The sequence below is a fragment of the Calliphora vicina genome, chromosome 2 (genome assembly GCF_958450345.1).
Source record: "Calliphora vicina chromosome 2, idCalVici1.1, whole genome shotgun sequence".
Taxonomy (NCBI): domain Eukaryota; kingdom Metazoa; phylum Arthropoda; class Insecta; order Diptera; family Calliphoridae; genus Calliphora; species Calliphora vicina.
The window spans coordinates 40,452,802-40,472,928 of NC_088781.1; the positions used below are offsets into that span (position 1 = coordinate 40,452,802).

The following is a 20,127-nucleotide window of genomic DNA, read 5'->3' on the forward strand; positions in this document are numbered from 1 at the left end:
ATGATCCTGAATTCAAGTACAATATCTTAAGAACTTTTTTATTTCGTTCATTAATTCGGGTTTTAAAATGAGTAACTAATTCTTTAGTAAATGAATTATATACTTTTTTAAAATTATTTATAACAAATTGTATTATACCCTCAAGCTCTATCAACGTTGCCGTATCTTTTCTTAATCAGGTAGTCATAGGGAATTACACAAATCTGTCCAAAGTTTGATGTAATTGTCAGTGAACGTGCTAATTTGAAGTCAGACAGTGCATGATTTTATAAATACGCAAAAAGTTTATTACCATATTAGACAAAGATGTCCATCGATTTTTAACTTCATGTATAAGACGAACTCCATGTTGTTCTTGCAACAAAACGTTAAAATCACATTCGCCATCACTTTCAACACCACTTTAATCTAAGTTAATATTTTGATTATTAATTGCGATTGTGCTAATATTTCGCCAGAATATGTTCACACTACGACCACAACAACCCGTCATGTTTAGACCCTAAAATTTCTGTTTCGAAATCAATTCTAAAATTTTTCAACATTTTTTTTTACTAAATAACAAATATTTTATTCCGTACCTTTTATTTACATTGGTTCAAGTCCTAAATTAAAATTTTTGAAAGACTTGTTTTTATAATTGTAACTTCTTTTATATTTATAGAAGGAGCTATCAGACCACTCATCTACAGTGATCGAAAGACTCCCGTGCTATGGTATATAAATGACCATAGAATTGCAATATCCATTCAAAATTCGTTCGTGCAAAGAGAAATCGGGAGACCAATTTTTTTTTTGGATCGGGCACTATTTGACCATATAAAGTGCATTTAAATGGGTAAAACAATCAAACAAATAATGCCAAATGGGTCCATTTAATAAGCATTTAAAAGAAAAAGTCCATTTCCATGGCAGAAATCCATGAATTATTCTCCGGATTTAGACATGTGTGATTATTTCTTGTTTTCAAATTTGGACCGAAACCTCATCAACAAAGAGATTTGCGTAAAATTTCAGCCTTTCCTTAATCTTTCCTTAACCCTCTTTGAATCTTATTAGTGGGTCTGCGACAAATATTTTCATGTGTTAACAACGGAATGACAGAATCACCATATTTTTATGGAGGATATAAAAATTGCCGGGTATGGACCAATTGATATAAGCTGGGGTCGTTTGGGCCCTATCGCGTTTTGAACAGACAAATGGACAGATTGGTGGGTATAAAGTGGTTATAATAAATAATTTTTATTCTCAAATTTGTCTGGCAGCCCTACATACAACTCATTTTATTACTGCCGTGAAGTATGCAATTTTTTTAAGCATATAATTTCTTCATATAATAAATTTTTTTGTTTTAAATTTGTCTGGCAGCCCCTTCATTTTATAACTGCAATAAGGTATGCTGCTAATTTCTTCATTCATAGGTTGAAAAGTAATGCCAACCTATGAATTATAAAATTTTTCAATGTAGAATAAAAAAAATATTTGATCAATTGTTGTCAAATACTAGAATAAATTTATATTAATTAAAATATTGAATAAAAAATAACAATCGATTAATTAATTCCTAATATTAAACAAAGATGTTAATCATTGGATATTTTATTAGAAACAAATTCCTACATAGTATCTTTTTCAATAGATTTTGGATTACACGCCAAGATCACAATTATCAAACTTTACTAAAATTTTAAATAAAATATGTGACTACTAATTACGTAGGAAAGAATGCAGTACTATCTGTAAAAAAGTATAAATAATTTTCCAACTAACGATAAAAAATTTAAATAGAAATTAATAATCTGTTTTCTTCATAGAATTTACCACTATCTAGGGAAAATATGGTGGACAATTTTAAATATACATATGTACTATGTATTGGGATTTTTAAAATCTAAAAAATTTTTTGGTTGTGCCAAAAAGTAGGCTAACATTTTGTTCGGTTTCGTCTAGAACAGTATGGACATTCGAAAAAATTATATTTTGGATATTCATTTCTTCAAAATTAATTTTTTTTTATTGCTATATAAAATAATTATTATAAAATCCTTTACAACAAAAGATTTACCAATATTTTTAGAATATTCTAAGGTAACCAAAATACATATTAAAACAAGTAAGAAAGTATGGTCGGTCAAGCCCGACCATATAATACCCTACACTAAGTAAAAGAGCAAAAACATTTTTCTTTTAAAATTTCAATAATTTATATTTTTGAGTGATTTTCGGAAGTGGGCCTTATATGGGGGCTATGACCAATTATGGACCGATCACCATTAAATTAGGTCGCGTGATTTGTGTCTATATGAAAGTTTACTATGTTGAATTTTGTGTGTATACCAACACTTTTAAGCGATTTATGCACGTTAAAGTGATTTTCGGATGCGGGTCTATATGGGAGCTATGACTAATTATGGACCGATCATAACAAAATTTGGTGACATGAATTTTGTGTATATAAAACTTATTTGGAACGGAATTTGTGTAGATACATATATAAATTAAACATTTATGATCGATAAAGTCCAATTTCGGGAGGACATTTGTATGGGGGCTATATGAAATAATGGACCGATTTCAGCCAGTTTCAATAGGGTTCGTCCTTGGGCCGAAAAAATTATATGTACCAAATTTTATCGAAATATATTCAAAATTGCGACCTGTACTTTGCGCACAAGGTTTACATGGACAGCCAGCCAGCCAACCAGACGGACGGACGGACGGACGGACGGACATCGTTTAATCGACTCAGAAAGTGATTCTAAGTCGATCGGTATACTTTAAGGTGGGTGCTAGACTAATATTTTTGGACGTTACAAACATCTGCACAAACGCATAATACCCTCCCCACTATGGTGGTGTAGGGTATAATAAACTCAATTATTAAAAAAAAAATACTGCAAACACTTAAAAACAACCACTTTCTTGCTAAGTATATATTGCTATAAATAGCTTCACTACAGCGCCATCTTGTGCCCACAAAAAAAGTAAATGAAAACAATTATTTTAGTGGATTATTTATTGGACATATTGCATTGGATTATTATTGTTTTTATACATTATTTCGATACTGATGTAAAAATATGAAATCTTGTATTTAAAAGCCGCCTACGGACTTAAAATATTTTCGATACTAATTTTTTATAAAAATATTTCGTTATAATTGAATGATAACAATTAGCAATTAGTTTTTTTAAAAACCTCAAATGATTTTTTCACTTATAAATTAAAATAGAAATCGAGACTTTAACTCTCGTTCATTTATTTGTAGGAAAATGTCTTTGATTTGTAATTTTGTGTGAAAACCAGTTTCTAACACCCAATAAGACAGCTCGGACATGGTGTAGTGACTAGGACGCTAGACTAACAAACACAAATGGTTAAAGCCGCATGGTTTCAAATCTCGGCTCATCCAAACATGTTTTTCTTGTGGATCATATTTTTTTTTTAAATATCTTTATTTTTATATAAACACATTTTTTTGCATTGGGTTTTTATGTGGGTTTCGTACTTAACATCGATTAAATTACAATAAAAAATGGTCTCTATATGAGAACGATGACCAATTATGAATTGGTCAATCTTCATGAAATTAGTTACGGCGATTTATGTTTACACGAGGATTTTAGATTTCAAATTTCAAAATGCTTGTGACATTTATGAGAGTCTTATGCGTACTTATGTAATTTTCGAAAGTGGACCTCATATGGGGTCTATGATCTAATATGGACCCATATTCACAAAAGCCAGAAGATAGATTTTTAATACATGCAAATGATATGTAACAAATATTGTTTCGATATCAATATATAATTATAAGATTCTGTACAGCGATTTTTGTATATATGAGAATTATTTATATCGTATAATATTTAAGTGGTTTCGGAAGTTTATTTTATATGAGGGCTATGGTCAAATATAAACCAATAAAAACAAAACATTGATTTGTAATTTATTTTGACATTGAACTTTATTTTTCGGAATTTTGTATACGACAGAGTTATATTCCGGTAATAAATTTGTTCTACCATTTTAAACTTTTATCATACATGTGCAAAATTGCATTGTATCTGCAAAATATTTACAGAAAACAATAAAATATTATTAAAAAATATCAAAATTTTTAGAGGTTGTCTTACACGAAATTTAAACGATGATTTTTTTTCATGTTTGCCAGACGTCTGTTTTCATGTTTGTCGATGATTGGAGGTGCGCGGGGTAGAGAAGAATGGGGGGTAAGAAAACAAACATGATTTCGGTTTTTCATGTTTCTTTTTTACATTCCTCTTTACACTCATTCCTATTCTTCTTATTATGTTTTATAATTTTTCGTTTGTTGAAGTGAAAACATCATTTATATTAAAAAACTATTTTTTTAAAGTTAAATCCAACATTTCTTAAGTTATTTCATAATACATTTTAAATTTACTTTTAAAAAACAATAAAAAATTGTCCAATTTATTTTCCACAATCAAATAAGATGTTTTCGTTTAAAAAAAAAATTACGAATAAACAACTAAAGAGAATCAACAATTAAATGTCAAAGACAAGACAAACATAATTTCATGTAAAAAATCACCGTGTAAATGTTCATGATTTTTTGGTAGTTTCTTATATTTTTCTCCATAACATTCGTTCTAATTGACCAATTAGCTCAATTTCAATATCAAACATTTCTGAACAATGAAGAATATTTGGGAAAAATTACCTTCTGGAGCCCCTATTGTACATTCAACAGACAAACGTGCATTGCCACGATTTGTATTTGGCGTTTTAACTAAAAATCAATAAAATTCAAAATGTCTGTAATATTTAACTTTACAGTAATTGGTCTAATTTTTTTTCCCTGTAGATGGATATCCCACTAAGCAACCAAATAGGTCTTAAAGGAAAAAACTAAGATTTCTTTTGAGTAAAAAAAAAAATTAAACAAAGGCCAATTTTGGAAAAAAGTTAGATTTTGCAAAAACAAACTCAAAAATTGTAGGTCTTGAGTTACAAAATATTTATTTTGATAGATATCCCACTAAGCAGCCAAAAGGGTCTTAAAGAAAATTCAAAAAAGTTTTGATTTCGGAAAAAAATTTAAACATTTTTTTTCGAAAGATTGAAAAATAGTTAACTAATCTATTTGGAACACATTTTTCTAAGAACAATAGTTAATAAGTTACATGGATGAGAAAAAACACCTGCTTGGCCAAAATGTAAAATTTTCTTGTTGAAGACTTGTGTCTGAATTACTATCCAATATAACTAACATACCAAATTATTTGATTAGCAAATAACGTCCGTACACAATTTTCAAAATATTTTATATTATATTCCATCTGATTCCTATTTAATTTTATTTTTCTAGGTCCATTTTTATAGAAAATTCAAAAGGTACCATTAAAATAAAGAAATAGTACCATAAACCCCACTTGTGGATTCCCGCTCGCTCATGAAAAGATTGCAACAGTCTAACCCTTGAATTCTCACTCACTTACTATCATGTTTCTAAGTCCACTGTTATAGAAAATTCAAAAAAGAACCATTTGAACAAAGAAAAAGTACCTATCTTCCCAACTCTTCACTCAAATACATATCAGCTAACTTTAATATCGATAAGTTTTTAGAAAACCAAATTACCTATAATATAGAATAGATTTCAGAGCAATATCAATTATGCATCCAAAACTAAACGATTTTCAATTTCAAAATACAAAAAAATAGTAGATTTTTGAGGTTTTTTGGGCCAAAAGGTGAAAAGAGCTATAGCTATTTTTTTATTACAAAAAAAACATTCTTTAAGAACATATAAAAACTTTATGTTTTTCTGTAAGGTATCTTTACGGAGAACATTTTGGTATAAAAAACATGTCCTATTTTTTATCAAAATTTCAACTTTGGAAAGATAACGGAATGCAGCTTTGGAAACCTTGATGTAGTCTCCATTTATTCCCAAAGTATTTTCACAGTCCCGAAGGAAATGTGGACCCTATGAGCAAAATTGTATAAAATAAAATTTTTGAGATTTTCGCTCTAATTTTTAGGAATTTCGGGATTCCCTTTGACCTTTTTTCAAGTTTGTTTACACTTTGTTATTTGGAATGACAATTTTAAAAAACCTTTCATTGAGTTTTGTTAATAAATAAAGATTTCATTACATATATTTATTGAGTTTCTAAAACTTAAATTTGTATCAAAATTTTAATAGGATTGCAAATATTAGGAATCTACATCTAAACGAACAAATTTTTGTTTGTTTAGATACATATATTAATTATTGGTCTTACACAAAAATTCAAATCAATATCTCAATTAAAATGAAAAATATGCCACTTTTAAACTACGTCCTCCAAAAATATTACACATTTTCGCCCAAAAAACATCAAAAATCTACTATTTTTAGGAATTTCGGGATTCCCTTTGACCTTTTTTCAAGTTTGTTTACACTTTGTTATTTGGAATGACAATTTTAAAAAACCTTTCATTGAGTTTTGTTAATAAATAAAGATTTCATTACATATATTTATTGAGTTTCTAAAACTTAAATTTGTATCAAAATTTTAATAGGATTGCAAATATTAGGAATCTACATCTAAACGAACAAATTTTTGTTTGTTTAGATACATATATTAATTATTGGTCTTACACAAAAATTCAAATCAATATCTCAATTAAAATGAAAAATATGCCACTTTTAAACTACGTCCTCCAAAAATATTACACATTTTCGCCCAAAAAACATCAAAAATCTACTATTTTTTGAATTTTGAAATTGAAATTTTTTTAGTTTTGGACCCATAATTGATATTGCTCTGAAATTATTATTATTGGTAATTTAGTTTTCTAACTACAAATTCAAGTCCATTCGCCCTATATTTTTAAAAAAGCAGACCAAAGTATGGCAAAATTTTAAAATTTCAATTTTGAAATTCCTATAACTCGGAAATTATAAAAGATAAATAGCACAAGACCTAGCCGAGCGCTTTCCAATAATATACAAAACTTTGAAATCGAATGAAAAACAAAAAAAATGGCACGTGTTTAAAAATTTTACATTTCGAATTTAACCTATTTTGACCCCATAGCACCGCCCCTGGATCATTTGAAAGGTCTATTTTAATAACTTAAACTCGAATACTCCTTGTCTATGACCAAGTATTTATATTAAAGCTGTAAACGAAATTTTCAATAAACCTAACAAATTAATGCACATGTCCAAAAAATAGTCGACTTTTCGTTGACAAAGCAGTACTTAAGCACTAGAGTACCCTGAGTATAAAACGGCAAATTTAAAAAACCGGTTTCCAGTTTAAACAAAAAAATTTTGAAAATTTTGTCTTATAAAAAAATCAGTTAAACGGTTTCGGTTTTTGTTTTCAAAAAAAACCGGTTAACTGGTTTATATTAAATTTATATTTAATATGAAAAAGGTCTTTATATAGGAAATGTGTTAAGAATTGTGTACTAAATCTTCGGAAATTTAGCATTTTTGAATTCTTAAGACTTTATCTTTATGCAATTATTTTATATCTTTTACAAAATATTGTCAAATGCTATAATTTTCTATAAAATAAATCAATATTTTTAAAAATGGTATCAAAGTTTTATATTCAAACATACATATGTATTTATGAAAAACTTTGATACCATTTTTAAAATTATTGATTTATTTTATAGCTTTAGAAAATATATTACAAAAACCGGTTTTTCAAAAAACCGAAACCGGTGGAGTTTACAAAGATAAAAAACCGGTTGACCTGTTTCGGTTTTAGATACTCTATTAAGAACATACAAACCAGTTGATGTTAATTCATATTCATTTTGCTCAGGCATGCGCAGTAATGACTAAAATTCGATTATGTAAAAGAAACGAAAACCGAAGCGCATGGGAATTTTTGTAATAAACAAAATTTTCAATACAAACTTAAAAATTAATGCGCATGTCCAAAAAAAAAAAAATATTTTTTGCTCAGACATGCGCAGTAATGACTAAAATTCTATTATTGAAAATAAACGCAAATATGTGCATCAGCTATTTATACTAAAATTTTAAACCGAAGCGTATGGGAAGTTTTTGTACTAAAGTGATGAACGAAAATGTTTGAAAAAATCTAATTCAGCGTTTTCTGTGTTTTTCATAACTATTCCATATCCTAAATGAAAGTATTATATTATGAAAAGGGTTTAATATATTATTTTGGTTCAAATGTTACCAAATCCATTATAGGTATTCGAAATAAATTGTTTTATCTTCACCTTATTTTGATTTGTGAGGACATACTAAAACCTTCTTCAAAGATTTTTAAACAACATTAAAATTTTGAGTTACATATTTTGAAAAACCTATAACCCACGCTAGGTCGTTTTCAATATTTCAACTTTATAAAAAAATATGGAAATAAATCTGTAACTTCAAAACCCTTACGCCGATTTGAATGAAATTTCACATGCGCAAAGAGGTAGTATAGTCGAATCTGCGAGTTGTTTAGTTTTCCCTAATTTATTTGACACGTAAAAAACATAAGGTAGACATGTTATACATCAATGGATAGAGGATTTTTCAAAAATGTATATAACTTTTGACAATTAAAAAATTCATGGAATACTTTTTTGAAAAATATGACAAAAAGTGCTTTTTATTGAATTTTGCATAGATACAAATTTTTCAAATTGAAATAAAATTTTTATTTATGAATATTTTTTAATGAAATTTCACAGTTATGTAGATTTTTCTATTTAAAATGCAAAAAAGAAAACAAATTTTGAAAAAAATCTTGAACAATCCCAAAAATGCGATTTTTTAGTTTTTTGGCTATAATATCCATACCAGAGGCGGGGTTATCGGAACCCTTTACAAAATAATTAAGAACTTATTGGGTCATCTAAAATAGGTTATTATATTTTGATATCGAATATGCGATTTGAGAATTTTGTCACTAAATTTGAATTTTACATAAAAAATAGGCATTTTTTGAATGGACCTGCTCCCGTCGGTATCAAAAATTATAAATGTTTTTTTCATATAAAATATTTGGCGTAAAGTTAGCTTTTCAAAAAGTACAAATTCATTATACATCCTGTTAGAAATTTTTTAGTTAACTTAAAAAGAATAAAAGTAATTTTTTCCCAAAAAAATTGCGAAAAATCGCCTTTTTTAATTTTTTTAAATTCAAATGAATATAACTTTGGACTCAGCCATGATTTTTAAACACTTCTTTCTTTATTTGATATATAGATCTATTGTTAATCCTATAAAAGAAAAATGGATAAAATCGGGCAATATTTGGAACCGCGGTCACCAAAAAACTGGAGTAGGGTGGGTAAAAATGTTGATAATTAAATTTTCAAATGCGAATATCTCCTAAGCTATAAGAGATAATTGATAGCTACGAGGAGGTTTTATATAGTGCTACACGAGGTTCTATATGTGTAATTTTTTTTAAATCGTAACACAAACGAAGAAATATTATCATTTTAAAAATTGATTCAAAACTTAAACTCGACTACACTTCCTCTTTGTGCATGTGAAATTTCATTCAAATCGGCGTAAGGGTTTAGAAGTTACAGATTTATTTCCCTCTTTTTTTATTCTCATACCACTGTGCGCCGTGTTATATTATTTTTTTTTACAAAATCCATTCATATTTATTATTTTACTACGTTAGGGATAGCGAAGCGCACCGGGTTAAGCTAGTTTACATAATTCGTTGGTCTGTCGAAACGCACATGTCTATCTTTTGTTGTACATAATAAAACACTTGTTATTGTTGTTATTTTTGTACCAAACATATGTATTTGTGTACCAAACAACAGCAACAAGTAAATCAACCAACCAAAGAGAAAATACCAAATACAATTCAATGTAGCTGAAAACAATCTTTTAAATTCTATTTATAACCCTTCCTGAAAACAGATTAATTTATTTTCAATATGTATTAAACTAAAAAAAAAATAAAGAAAAATAAAAATTTAAAAAAAAAGTTATGCCCCGAGTGAGGCTCGAACTCACGACCTTAAGATTATGAGACTTACGCGCTGCCTACTGCGCCATCGAGGCTATGGTAACATCTGTGACAATTGTTTAAATCAACTACTAGCAAATAAGTGGTCGTAATTTAGAACATTTTACATTGGTATATTTTATTTATTTTTAACTTGTGTAAAGAAATGAAATAATTTATTCAAAACAAGCTGTATTAAAAGATATTTATTTGTTAATACCAAAATAGAAAAACATGTTCTGGTTGTTGATCTCTCTTTGTATAGAAATGGTTAATGGATTAAATATTAATGATTTTGAATTGGGTTTGTGTTTTTTTGTTTCTTACAAATTTTTATAGTCATATTGTAATTGAATTATATGTAAATAATAAAGAATTTTTACAGGCTTAAAATTTTTATGGATTATTTAAACAGTTGTAAGTTCTATTAATAGAATTATTTGTAAATAATAATGAATTTTTCCAGGTTTGAATTTTGTATAGAGTATTTAAACAGCGTTTCCCAACATGTCCCTTTGGCGCAGAGGATAGCGCGTTGGACTTCTAATCCAAAGGTCGTGGGTTCGATCCCCACAAGGGATGTTGGCATACAATTTTTTTTTAATTTATAAATAATAATATTGATTCTTAATAAAAAGTGTGTGATTATAAAAATATCCTTAAATCTGAAATTAAAATTTGAGGTAAATCGATTGTTTTACTGATATATTATTGTTCTGAGAATGATTAATTTTGCCAAATAAAAAATTTAAATTTTTGGGTAAAATTGAAATCTTGGTGAAAGTTAATTTTTCGCTTCAAATTTTTGATAAATATTTACGAAGAAATTTTTTCAGAACATTTTTTTTTATAATAATATCTGAAGATGTCTGTACAATAACTAACGTTGTTTTTTTTTAAAAATATGTTTGGCTGTTTTTTCTTTTTTAGTTTCATTTAAAATACAAATATATGTAATACGTGATGACTTTTCTTTTATCTTTTACCGGAGTCATCCAGTTTTTATTGATTATTTAATTAACTAAACAGGTTTCCTATCGCCACTACAGTTATTACCATTCGAGACTTAAATACATTTTGTTTATATTGTATAATAAACAAATTTTATTTATTTATTATTCTGTATTATAAATATAAACGTGTAATATTCACTCACAACTTTATATTTATATAATGAATTTAGCAAACGTTTCCCAACTTGTCCCTTTGGCGCAGAGGATAGCGCGTTGGACTTCTAATCCAAAGGTCGTGGGTTCGATCCCCACAAGGGATGTTGACATAACTTTTTTTTGTTTTTATTTCTTTAATTGTCAATATTTTTATTTTTTTAATTGGCTATATTTTTATTTTCGAAACATCTTAACTAAAAATTTAATTTTATACAAAATATTAAGAATTATTATAATTTTTCTATTATGTATCCTTTTAAGACCTGAACTTGAACCGAATAAAATTTAATCTGTCAAATTGAAAAGAAAATGGTTCCAACTGTCATGACATGTCAATACTTGATTGAAAAACATTGAATTTAAGTAAAATTCGAAAAACTTTGTTTCTTTTTTACTTTCTTAACGCAATTTATTTCAATTGGTCCTGACCACTTTTTTCGATTTCACGATCTATCAATAAATAAAGAAAAATGTTTTAATATACAATTTGATTGAAGACATAATATTTAACTTAAAATATTTATAAAACGCATATAATATTGATTTGTTTTCTAAAATATACATATCGCTCATTTGCTGCAACAACGTCATAATTCAAAAAAAGTCGTTTCGAGAAAAACTACTTTGAATCTTTTATGGCATTTTACTATTTCTTAAATAAATTTTCAACAAATCATGCGATTTCTGAAATAAATCCTGATTGAATTAGTAGATACTAATATCTTTCTAATCTGTATTTAACCCATATTTTTACTTGTCAAATATATGAGAAAACATGAATTTTCATTTTGACATTTACAACAAAAAACACTCTAGAAAATAATAGACTTTTTTTAAAACTGATAAAACTATATGAAGGACTAAAAAACGGCGCATATTTTGTATTACTCAGTTCAAAACACCCGAATTTTGAGTTATGACGTTGTTGCAGCAAATGAGCGATATATATGTATATTTTTATGTTGTTTAAAAATGTTTGAAATTTTCCTTGGACATTTTTTGTATGTACTTCTTTTAAATAATATGTTTAATTTGGTATAAAATTTGTCTGTACATATTTTGTAAAAAAGAGGCGGGCAAAAAACGACATTAAGGTCATTATTTTCTAAATCTCGGTGCCAAGTTATAGTTTTATATGAACAGAAAAGGTGTTACATATTTTCTAAATCCCGGAGGCAACTGATAGGTTATATAGAAATCCCAAAAAATATGATATATTTTAAAAAATTGCTTTTGTTACAATACAAAAATAAAATTTTTTTAATTTTTATAAAAAAATTGTCCATTTTCGATTCAGATTTTTGTGATAATTTTTTGGAAAGGCAAATAAAGTAAATAAATGTTCTTCGTTCAGTAATAACAATTTTTATTGTTCTGGTAACCTGTTTATAAATAAACGATAAAAATTTAATGAAGCGCATTAAAGTATGCAACACTTTATTATGTTTTAATCTATAATACCCATGTTTATTGAAATTAGCGTTGCCAGAGACTTTAGTCAAAAGATCGTCCATAAAGATCATAAAAAACTGGTGGTTGTGGATCATGGATTAAAAATTCCGGAATTTTACATATTGAAAATATTTATTATTGATACGATAAGTTTTTATAAACTACACCATTTATTATTTATTTATTGATTTTAAATTTTGTTTTTAACAATGCTGACAACTTTTTAAATAATCAAAAACCCATATTTATTCTTAAATTTTCTTTATTTATCGTACTGCTAATCAAGAACGTTTTTATATTACGAAACATTTTTATAATTTGTTAAACCATAGGAAACACTTCTACACAAACAACTTTTTTTCTTTACAAATATTTTATTTGGTTTTAAGAAACATTTTAATAGAATCGAATATTTTTTTTAAATGACTTTATATTTTTTTTTGTTTACTATGAAACAAAAACAAATTTATGTAATTTGACAGACAGTTCGAAAAAATAAATATTAAAAAATATAACATTTTTATGTAAATGGGTTTAAATGTTTGTCCATTTTGTGGTCTGCATTGTCCAGACCGGGTATTGTTGAACTGAATGACGTCGATAATATTGGAGTTCATGCTTAACGTTCGGTAAGTATGATATTACAAAAGTTGGCAATACTGTTAAGCGTTCCGGTGCAATTTCAGATTTTCAGATGATTGGATGCCTATTCCGGCTATTCTTCTTGCGATAATACTTAATAAATGGTAAGTACCCTACACCACCATAGTGGGGAGGGTATAATGCGTTTGTGCAGATGTTTATAACGCCCAAAAATATTAGTCTAACACCCACCGATCGACTTAGAATCACTTTCTGAGTCGATTAAACGATGTCCGTCCGTCCGTCTTATATATACAAAATTCATGTCACCAAATTTTGTTATGATCGGTCCATAAAGTGATTTTCGGAAGCGGGTCTATATGGGAGCTATGACTAAAGCTCCCATATAGACCCGCTTCCGAAAATCACTTTAACGTGCATAAATCGCTTACTAATGTTGGTATAGCCACAAAATTCCACATAGTAAACTTTAATATAGACATAAATCATACGACCTAATTTCATGGTGATCGGTCCATAATTGGTCATAGCCCCCATATAAAGAAAAATGTTTTTGCTCTTTTACTTAGTGTAGGGTATTATATGGTCGGGTTGGCCGACCATACTTTCTTACTTGTCAATTAATAATACAAATATGCTAATAAATACAGTTCATAATGAATTTTTCTCTATCTTCTCTTAGGTGAAGAATATTCAGTGTTATTGGATTCCCGTTATATGGAAAGTGCACAAGTTTGGCTGACATCTCACGCATTCATTCCTGGATATTTTCTATTAAAAATGTCTATAAAATTATTTTATTTTAAAAACATTGTATTATTCAAAATATTGTGTATTTTATATAGAAAATATTATTTTCAGCAGTATTTTCTATAGAAAACATTATTTATAACAGTATTTTCTATAGAAAATGTTGTTTATAACAGTATTTTCTATAAAAGTTTTACTAATTTTTAATTTTATTTTTTATGAATATTTTTATTGATTTAAATGTACTCAAAACCAATTATTGTTTTTATTGTTTTATTAAAAAAATTGTTTGATATTTGGATGATATTCAAATATTATATTTTATTAATAGTAACAATATTTTAATAAGAAAAAAAATATTTTTTCTAATGTGATGTTTGATTTTGTGAATTTTGTGATAGGTCCTATTTCAGTAAAATATTTCTTTGATTTTATAAATTTTGTGTTTGAATACGAAATTTTGTTTTTTCTGTGTGTAGATATCCAAACCAAATACAGCAAAAATAAGTTCTGTATTAGACTAACTAGCACCAACAAATTCTCCGACGATCGGTCAATAATTAGTTATTGGTCTCATATAAGACCCATTTCCAACAATCACGATAACTAGCATACATTTTTTTATAATGTTGGTATTCCAATAAGCAAAAAAAAATTAAAAAGGGGTCCATTTTGAAAAGAAAGCCAACAAAGTTTTTGATTTTGCAAAAAAAGGTCAAAAATTGCATGTTTTGAGTTACAAAATATTAATTTTGATAGATATTCCACTCGCATCCAACTAAGCGACCAAATAGGTCTTCAAGGAAAATATCTAAGCTTTATTTTAAGAAAAAAAGGCCCATTTTGAAAAAAAATTCAAAAAGGTTTTTGATTTCGGATTAAAAATATAAAAATTTTAAAATTTTTTTTTCTAAATATTTTTTTTCGAAAAATTTAACCATTTGGGACACATTTTGCTATGAACAATAGGTAATAAGATACATGGATAAGAAAAAACACCTGCTTGGCCAAAATGTCAAATTTTGACCCCCTCTAACTCAGAGAGTTCTCGACCGATCTTGTTGAAAAATTGTGAGTTACTATCTAGTAGAACTAACCTTGGACATCGATTCAAAGACATCGATTTCAAAAGTTGGTTCACTTGACATGAAATGCCTCATATATACAAAAGTCATATCACCAATTTATATGGAGTATTTAGACAGCGTTTCCCAACATGTCCCTTTGGCGCAGAGGATAGCGCGTTGGACTTCTAATCCAAAGGTCGTGGGTTCGATCCCCACAAGGGATGGTGGCATAATTTTTTTTTCAAATTATAAGTAAATAATAATATTGATTCTTCATAACAACTATGTTATTAAAAAAATATCCTTAAATCTGAAATTAAAATTTGAGGTAAAACGATTGTTTTACTGATATATTATTGCATAGAATAAACACATAGAACGGATGGAGAGAGTAATATATATTGAAAAATTACTCTCTTTTCACACATACGTGATACAATAACAAAATACATGCAATACATTCTCATGAATTAGGTTTTTGACAACAGACTTAGGTTTTTGGCTCTCAGTTACCTATCTAGTTATTGTCCATAATGTAATAAGTAAGGTGAGAGCGTTTCGACAACAAACACAATATTTCTTGCTGACAAGAGCATAGGTTTTGTCAAAATTGAATTTGTCAAATAAAAAATAAACAAATTTTATTTTTGCATATTAACTAAAAAACGGCCGTTAAATTTAAATTATTTTTGAAAAATAACAACGGTTTAATAGTGCTTTATCCAAATTTCATTACATGAAATCTTTTTATTCACATTTTCATTCGTGTTTTTTGATTTAAAATTTTTTTCTGTGAAAATAAAATTTATTATTTTTTCAAAATAAATTCAGTTTGACAAAACACAAGCACTTTCAAAATAGATAAATAAAAATCAGCTGTGTTGTTGATTTCACCTTACTTAGTGCATCCTGTTATTGTCTATGTATTATTGTTATGAGAATGATTAGTAAAATAATTTTGACAAACAAAAAATTTAAAATTTTGGGTAAAATTGAAATAAATATTGAAATCATTTTTAGTGAAAGTTAATTTTTCGAGTCAAACGTTTAGAAACGTTTTTTTCGGAAATAATTCGGTGTCTGGGGAACTACTCGTGATATAGTTTTCTTGGTTATTTTTTAAAATTGCAGTAATGTTAGGTAACAATTACTGATTAAGTTTCGCAGAAAATTGTTCGATCAAAAACATTATATCAACATGAGTTGTAAATTCATGTGTTGACAAAGAATTATTCGCTGTGTGAACAAATTTATGTCAAATTATGCATGTGAGTCAGTAAAACCGCACAAAAATTTTCTATAAAAAAATAAAAATATCTTTCCTTTGAAAAGTATAAGATGCCAAAAAATCTTAAATAATAAAATAATTTTTAAGAGAATTGTCATGCCTTTAACTCACTTACCTAAATACTTTTCAATATTTATAGATTTCTTTTTATTCAGCAAAGAAAATATAAAATTCAATTAAATAAAACACATGATTCCAACTTCCTTTTGGAGAAACAAATATAAATTAATTCTGTCTTAAACTAAACTTCAATTCCACTGGGCAATTTTGGTGATCTCATCAAACCATGGCCACTACTCCTTTGAAGGCTGTTTTACAGTACAGGTACATTAAGATTTACTGTTCCCTATCTGAAACCAGAAATAAATTCATCAAGTTGTCAACACTAAAACTGTCAACATTAAGCTTTATTTCTACCATATTTTTTACAATATTTTACTCTACTCCTTGATATGCCTTAATAAAAGCCAATGAAAAGTTAAAACAAATAAATAAAGAGAAAAGAAAATTTCGTTGAAAAATATTTGTGTGTGTGGATAAAAGAAATATAAATCGTTGGTGGTTTTTACTTACCTTGATGTTCCTATAATGTGAGATGTCATAATATTGTCAAGATTGATGTGCTGCTGCTGGTGGTTGCTAAAACAAAAGAACTGAAAAGAATAATTTTTAGAGCAAGATGAGAATGATAATGTAAAACGAAGAAATAATTGTATGGAAACTGATTTACTATGACGACAGCTAACAAGGGAGTAGGTGCATCAGGTGTTCTCTATTCGCCTTCATTCAAGCCATAATAAATTGGACTGTTGTTAAGGAAATTATTTTTATTTCTCTGTTTATGGCTGCTGGTAATAGATGCAGCAAATAAAAGAACGGCTATAAAGTAGAGTAAAAAATGTTTTTAGTTTTATAGAAAATTATAGGGAAAAATGAAGATGATGGAACAGAAGTGATTTACATGATGTGTGATTGATTTTTTTAATTAAATTGTAAATCAATCATAGTTTTAAGGGGAATATAAAGATAGTTTTTCTTTGGATTTGTTATGAAATAAAGGGTGTATTTTTAAGATAGATAGATCTTTCGAAAGGGTTAACTGTCAAACGAACTGTCATACAGCACTCACTTTTAGACATAAATATAACCGCAATCAACTTTCGAAGTTCGGAATTGCAAGACCTTTATAAATTTAAACTTAATATCATAAATACCTTTAAAGGAGCATGTAATCAATGCAAGATAGTATTTTTTTTTAAATTTTGACGATTTTTCGAACAACATTGTATCACTTGTCACAGAAAAATGTAGTTCGAAAAATCGTCAAAATTCAAAAAATATTTTCATTATTTTCCTCTTTTTATACCCTACACCACCATAGTGGGGAGGGTATAATGCGTTTTTAAAGTATACCGATCGACTTAGAATCGCTTGAGTCGATTAAACGATGTCCGTCCGTCTGGCTGGCTATCCATGTAAATCTTGTGCGCAGAGTACAGATCGTAATTTTGAAGATATTTCTATCAAATTTGGTACATATTATTTCTTCGGCCCAAGGACTAAGCCTATTGAAACTGGCTGAAATCGATCCATTATTTCACCTAGCCCCCATACAAATTTCCTTCGGAAATTGGACTTTATCGGTCATAAATGTTTAATTTATATATGTATCTTCACAAATTCCGCTTCAAATAAGTTTTTTATATACAAAATTCATTTCACCAAATTTTGTTACGATCGGTCCATAATTGGTCATAGCTCCCATATAAGGCCCAGTTCCGAAAATCACTCAAAAATATAAATTACTGAAATTTTAAAAGAAAAATGTTTTTGCTGTTTTACTTAGTGTAGGGTATTATATGGTCGGGCTTGACCGACCATACTTTCTTACTTGTTTTTATTAAATTTAGAGCTGCAAACCATTGTCAAATTCAGCAGAGTTCTAAAATTTCCAACTGGGCAATAAAGGTTTTCCTAAATTTGTTGTCTTTTCAAAAACTATTTCAAATAAATTTTAATTTCATGAAATTGTTATAGCTTGGCGGCCAAAACTAAACTAAAAAAAAACTATAAAATTAAATAAATCGATAACATAAATTTAATTGTAGTACATTTATCTTTTTTTATCACACTTAAACTCGCGTACATGCACAGTTGCACTCTGCTCTCTATAAAGGCAACAAATGTTGCAGCTTCCACCCTCTAATTTTCCACCAAAACCAACCATAATTCTTCACATGGAACAACTATAAAAAAAGATACACTTTCTATACACAAAATAGTTTTAATGCAGCCGGTTTTGACTCTGACAAAAAAAGTATGGGTGAAAAAATAAATGAAAACATACAAAATTTAGCGGCAATGGCTTGGAAATAATAAATTAATATTTTTATTTTATGATACAATGAAATGAGGGAATTTAGTTGAACAGTTTTAGACACTACAACAGTATAATGGAGTGGTGGTAGCTAAATGGAGTTTATGTGGAATAATATGATTTAAAATTTTAAAATTTCAGTAAAAATATTTAAAAAATTTATTCTTTTTATACAACGGGTAAAAATATTTGTAGAAAATCTCTCCAAAAACATAATTTTCCCTATCTTAGACATAAAATTCTCATTCTGGCAGCTTTACGTATAAACAATTGATATACATTTAATGGTGCGCCTTAAAGTATGCCACATATCATTATTCTTTTATTTATAATCAATTACTTGATATCAGCGTTGCCAGAGACATTTGTAATAAGCAAAGTCACAATTATTTCATAAAGATCATCACGGACACTAATATGTGTGAGGCAAGACAAATCCTGTCAATTTGAAAATTAAAGTTTCTTTACATGTTTAATTTGTGAAAAATTTATTCAAAATAATTCAACAAAAAATAAAATTTATTAAACAAATATGGAAAACTATTTATTTTAATATTTCAATAAAAAAACTAACAAAATGCATAGTAGTGCATAGAATTAACCTCTATACTCTACTCTTCTACATGATAATATAAAAAAAGGAGAAAAAACTAAAATTTTTTTGTTTCCATTTCTGGTCGATTGTGAAAATTTGCAACAAATTATTATGACAGCTTTAAACACACAATAAATAATACACATACTAGCAAAAAACTGCTTTTTTCGTGCTCAAATTAGATGCACAAAAACTTCACTTTGTGAAATGTAACAATTTGTTTGAAGGAAAAAAAGTCAGCAATTTTTTTTGCCTGCTTAACAAGTGCCCAAAAAAAATTGGCATTTTATAAAAATATGTTTTTCTTTTAAAAGCCAATTTGCATTCAAATGTATACAATAAAGTTTTTATCGGCTGTTTTAAAGAAAAAAAAATTATATATTTGTCAGCATTTTTTGTTGATATTTGGCCAAAAAGATATAAAAATAGTTTATAAACTCCATATGTTATTGTAGTAGCTGAAGTTATTTTCATTGTGTATGGAATAAAAAAAGTTGAAAATAATATAGAAGTAATATTTAAAAGTTCTTTGATATAGTAGCAAAGAAAAAAGAAAACAATAGTTAGAATGTAATACTCGTCTAAGCCGAACCTTAAGTACTTTCTTTAATAAATCACTTCTTTAGATTTTTATGAAATACTGTTTTATGAAAATCTGTTTACGACTTACAGTTTCGCCATTTGAGTTTTTTCGTTGCAAAAATCATAATTTTTGAACCAAATGATATGATAGATAACACTAGTTTACAAATCAAACATTTTTGTTTGCTCATGGAATGAAACTTATATTTTTGAGAAGAGCTAGGGACGCTAGTTAATTGACCATTTTTTGTTTCC

General features: G+C 27.6%; 4 non-coding genes across 4 annotated transcripts; 3 read left to right on the plus strand and 1 right to left on the minus strand.

Moving 5' to 3' along the window:
• Positions 1-9,972: 9,972 nt before the first annotated feature.
• TRNAM-CAU (transfer RNA methionine (anticodon CAU)) lies at positions 9,973-10,045 on the minus strand. The gene has a single exon. It is a non-coding gene; the product is annotated as a tRNA-Met (tRNA).
• Positions 10,046-10,498: 453 nt separating this feature from the next.
• On the plus strand, positions 10,499-10,571 carry TRNAR-UCU (transfer RNA arginine (anticodon UCU)). The gene has a single exon. It is a non-coding gene; the product is annotated as a tRNA-Arg (tRNA).
• Positions 10,572-11,189: 618 nt separating this feature from the next.
• On the plus strand, positions 11,190-11,262 carry TRNAR-UCU (transfer RNA arginine (anticodon UCU)). Its single transcript has one exon. It is a non-coding gene; the product is annotated as a tRNA-Arg (tRNA).
• Positions 11,263-15,181: 3,919 nt separating this feature from the next.
• Positions 15,182-15,254, plus strand: TRNAR-UCU (transfer RNA arginine (anticodon UCU)). Its single transcript has one exon. It is a non-coding gene; the product is annotated as a tRNA-Arg (tRNA).
• Positions 15,255-20,127: the final 4,873 nt, after the last annotated feature.